This window comes from Penaeus chinensis, chromosome 26 (assembly GCF_019202785.1).
Source record: "Penaeus chinensis breed Huanghai No. 1 chromosome 26, ASM1920278v2, whole genome shotgun sequence".
NCBI classification, from domain to species: domain Eukaryota; kingdom Metazoa; phylum Arthropoda; class Malacostraca; order Decapoda; family Penaeidae; genus Penaeus; species Penaeus chinensis.
In genome coordinates this window covers 5,026,616-5,031,615 of record NC_061844.1, presented here as the reverse complement: position 1 = coordinate 5,031,615, position 5,000 = coordinate 5,026,616, and the positions used below count along the sequence as shown (strand labels likewise).

At 34.8% G+C, this 5,000-nt stretch overlaps 2 protein-coding genes across 14 annotated transcripts in view; one reads left to right on the top strand and one right to left on the bottom strand.

Annotated features, from left to right (window-relative positions):
* LOC125038916 overlaps window positions 1-1,108 on the bottom strand; it is a 29,039-nt gene extending 27,931 nt beyond the window's left edge. For 9 of the 12 annotated variants that reach the window (XM_047632579.1, XM_047632578.1, XM_047632569.1 and 6 more), the window contains exon 1: window positions 775-1,108. The gene's annotated coding sequence lies outside the window, so the exon portion shown is untranslated. The remainder of the gene's footprint in view (window positions 1-774) is intronic. The other 3 variants (XM_047632575.1, XM_047632570.1, XM_047632576.1) reach the window with 3 other exon arrangements.
* Window positions 1-5,000, top strand: part of LOC125038915 (major facilitator superfamily domain-containing protein 6-like) — a 19,766-nt gene that overhangs the window by 1,795 nt on the left and 12,971 nt on the right. The gene's annotated exons all lie outside the window — the stretch shown is intronic.

Below are 5,000 nucleotides of genomic sequence, written 5' to 3'. Positions count from 1 at the left end.
TATTGTTATTTTATTACTATTACTATTATTATTATTATTATTATTATTATTATTATTACCAGTATTATGATAATCATGAGCAGTTGTAGTAGTAGTACTATTGTTTTTATTATCATCATCATTATGGTCAGTAGAATTATTATCATTATCATTATTATTATTATTATTATTATTATTATTATTATTATTATTATTATTATTATTATTATTATTACCAGTGTCATTGCCATTGGCATTATCATTATCATCATCATTATCATCATCAAAGTCATTATCATTATTATTATCATTATGATATTATCACTATGATTATTCTTAGTGTCATTATTAGTAATATCATTATTATTATCTTTGTTATTTTCAGCTCCGTTATCATCATTTCTGGTGTTCTTACTATTTGTATTATTTTTGTTGTTGTTGCTGATCTTATTATTATTATTATCATCATAATTATTATAATTATTATTATTATTATTGTTATTATTATTATTGATAATTATTATAATTATTGTTCATGTTATCATTATTATCCTCATTTTTATTACCACTACTACTACTACTACCACTACTATTACAATTATTATTTTCAATTATTATTGTTATTATTACTACTATTATTATTATTATTATTATTATTATTATTATCATTATCATTATTATTATTATTACTATCATTATCATTGTTGCCATAAATATAATTCGCAATTACATGCCATGCTAAAATATAGAGGAATGAAGTTGTTGCAAAGTTTCTAAATTTGCTTAATTATTTACCTCTATTGCTGCATTTCCATATTTTTATTCATTTCTCATGTCTCCTATATTATTTCTCGTCTCGCTTATCTACTCGTTTATTCGTTTACTAAACGGAAAACTCTTATTGTGAAAATATTGACGAGAATAAACTTACTTCAGCTCGGGAACATTTGAAACAAAGGCAAAGCTTGTTACTAACTTGGCACTGTCGACAGCTATAACGTTTAATGGCACTACGGTACCTTCTAATTTAAGTGCCGTGATCAGATGGAGTTTCATCGATAAATTCACTTAAATAATTAGGATTTTTCTCACACTTGTCATGTCCAGCAGGCAACACTGTACTTTTTTTCCTATTGAGAAAAGGTTGGTACGTCAGCTATTCCCCATCATGTCATAAGGTTGGCAGGCCTGGCACTTGTCAACAAAACTTTTAGGCGGGAAATATGAAAGTAAAAGAAGGCTTACACGTTATGATAGGGAGGTATTCATTAAAGGAAGAATTTAAGGAAATAATTTAATAAATAATTATTTTGCATCATCATGTGCGTTTGGTATTATATTACTATTGTGCTCGGTTTCATTGCAGTGCATTATATCAATCTACAACTTCTGTTAAAGTATATCGTAATATACATCCATTTATTATATATATTATACATATAACTTTGGAATTCTGAAGGATTTTTTTTAACGGATTTATTTCACAATTCATCAATTCCTTTGCTAACAGACCATATAAAACCAGACTTTTAAAAGAACGTAAACATTGTCCGAAACAGCAAAATAAACTATTCCATTAATATCAGGTTTCTCATATAACTCTCAAATCAAACATTAAAAAAAAAACAAGACAAAAAAATAATACATCTCAAAACAAAACCAGATCCGTCCAAAGGGAGTTTGCCCCCCCCCCCCCCACCCACACACACCCCAAGCCCTCAGCCTTCCAATACTATTATTAGTTCCTCCCTTCGCCGCTCATCTACCTGTGGCGCTGCAAGGTCGTCTGGGACAAGGAAGGTAAAAGAGAAGGGATAGCGAGACACCACGAAGACCAGCGCCCTTGGTGAAATATAGAAACTCTTTTGTATACTATATACCCTCATGACGGTAGCCTTTTCATTTATTTTTTATTTTTGTCTTAACGTGGAATGATGTGTGTGTGTTTTGTTTTTTTTTGTATTCGGATTGTGAAGATTTTTGTATCCTTGAGTACGATAGCTTGCTGTATGGTAGCATTGTCTGGGGAGGAGGGGGGAGGTGGGTGGAGGAGGAGGGAGGGAGAAGGAGGAGGAGGAGGAGGGAGGGGGGGAGGAGGAGGAAGGAGGGAGGGAGGGAGGGAGGGAGGGAGGGAGGGAGGGAGGGAGGGAGGGAGGGAGGGAGGGAGGAGGGAGGGAGGAGGAGGAGGAGGGAGGGAGAGCGAGAGAGAGAGAGAGAGAGAGAGAGAGAGAGAGAGAGCGAGAGAGAGAGAGAGAGAGAGAGAGAGAGAGAGAGAGAGAGAGAGAGAGAAAGAGAGAGAGAGAGGCCACAGCCATTGACGAGGTCGGTGCCAATGGACTGTATTGTGAACGGTAATACATATACTTTTTCACAACACAGTTTCTTTAGAATGGAGGCTGATGAAAGAGAGAGAAAAAATAAAGAGAGAGAGAGAGGAACAGGCTAGACAGAGGCTTGAAGGAGGGAGGGAGACAGAGATTTTATTACAGTCTCTTTATATCGTATAATGTAACGAACACTCAAGCTAACCTCTTCTACGTGACTATAAACTTTACGACTTGTCATTAGACCGTAAAAGTTAAAACAAAAGGGGAAAAATTCATAACAGGATATGTATGTGAAACATTTTATGCGACATGTTAAAATAAACAGTTCATACTCTCTCTCTCTCTCTCTCTCTTTCTCTCTCTCTCTCTCTCTATATATATATATATATATATATCCCTCTCTCTCTCTCTCCCTCTCCCTCTCGCTCTCCCTCTCCCTCTCTCTCTCTCTCTCTCTCTCTCTCTCTCTCTCTCTCTCTCTCTCTCTCTCTCTCTCTCTCTCTCTCTCTCTCTCTCTCTCTCTCTCTCTCTCTCTCTCTCTCTCTCTCTCTCTCTCTCTCTCTCTTAGTTAATAACAATTTCAAATAACCGATATTTATTTGCGAAGAAGGAAAACAATCAACTTCATCTGCCACGGAATTCATTCAATAACCGAAGTCCATTTGAGGAAAAAAAGGAACTTGGAGTTAGTAAATAAACAGCACACGCGGCCCACACACCTCTTGCCCCAGCCTGCCAAGTTCGTACTACGCATGCGCGGCAGAGGCTATACCGCTAAAGAGAGAAAATTGAGAAAATAAAGAAAAACTTCATCGTCCTGAGCAGTTATAAACACACATTGTCAGTGCCAAAGAATCGCGTGTGTGTGTGTGTGTGTGTGTGTGTGTGTGTGTGTGTGTGTGTGTGTGTGTGTGTTGTTTGTTGTTGTTGTTGTTGTTTCAAGAGAACGAATATTGCTAAAAAGCGGATATGCTTTAGGTTTCAGTAGTCAATTTTCTCCAATGTGGGTATCGATATTAGGAGATTCCACGGTGAGAATAAGCAACCTCACTCGTTATTCTCACCGGTATGAGTAGAGTCCGTACTGTTGTTGTCTTTTCTTTTATTTTATTTTCCTTTTTATTTTTATTTTACAGGTTTATTCGATAGCCTAACGAACCCTGATATTAAAAAAAAAAAAAAAAAAAAAATGTAAATGATCCTGGGTGATTTCACACGACAGATTTTACTCATATTTCATTCAAACGTTTTCGCTGTGAAGTGTTAATTCTTTCTCATTCATACATTCTTCAGCATTTGTCACAATGAACTTGATGAAATGAATTAACGAGAGGTAAATAAGCTTCGTTCGAGTGAATCTTTTTGTACTTGTATAATATATTTTTTTAAATTGTTTCATTTTTGTGGATAAGAAGTTTGAATTAACCCTTTGAAAAGCTATTGAATTACAACAGGTTCGGGGTTAAATGTTGGAGAATGAATGAACACGCTGTCCTGAAGGAATTAGGGACATTTTTGGATTTAGGACTATAATCCATTTGTCGTAAATCGGTTTTTTTTTTTTTTTTTAGGATAAAATCAGTTATTTAAGGGAGTACGTAACCTCTCACCTACTTATAAAATGGAGAAAAAAAAAAAAAAACGTTTTATTCATCTAAAGTTTGTATTACTTGTCTTACCTCTTCCTCCTTGTTATCTTCCTCTTCTTGCTCCCCATTCTTATTATTATCATTATTGCGATTACTGTTATTATCATCATTGTTGTAGTTATTGTTAAAATTGTTGTTATTATTATTGTTATTATTATTATTGTTGTTATTGTTATTGTGGTGTTTTTGTTATCTTTATTACCATGATTAACCATAATTATCATTAATAGTAGCAGTCGTATCATAATTCTTTCTCTTTATCTTCTCCATCTTCTTCCTTCTTCTCTTTTCCTTCTCCTCCTCTTCCATCTGTTTCCCATTCAGTTCCTCCTTAGTCTTCTCTTCTTTTTTTTTTCTCCTCCGTCTTATTCTTATTCATCTTTTCCTCCCTCTTTTTTAATTCTTTTTTTTTCCTATTTTCTTTCTCCCTTTTCTTATCCCTCTTTTTATCTATTTTCTTTTTCCCTTTACGTATCCCTCTTCCTTCTACTTCACCTCCCCTCCCCCCTACTTTCATATTTTCTCTCTCTCTCTTCTATTTTTTTCTCCCCTCATCTTATTCTCCTCTATTTTCCTCTCTTCATCCTCCTCCGTTTTCTTTCTTTTCTTTTATCCGTGTGTTAACCCATTCGCCCCATGTGGCAAGAATACATGCCATGTCCACTGTAATACACGTTTATTTATTGTATTTACACATAGATGGCTCTACAAGTTCTTAATCACCAAATAGCCAGTTATTAGAAACTACCTATCTCACCTGTTTACCCCGTTTACCCCTTTTTTTCACTTTAAGAAAGCATCTTTTGTATCATTTCATTTGTCTGAAATATTTTAATGACAATTTAATAATCATAACATCAATAACAATAATAACAGTATCGATAGCAATGGTATTCATTTTCCCTGCCAATTCAAGGAATGGGGAAATCAGGATCGGTCACTAGGGCTTGCTGATAGACTCCTTGCCATCTGAGCACACGTGGAGCCATCTGTATGTAATAAAATTCACCAAAAACTACAGGGGACAGAATATAAATCCGGGGAG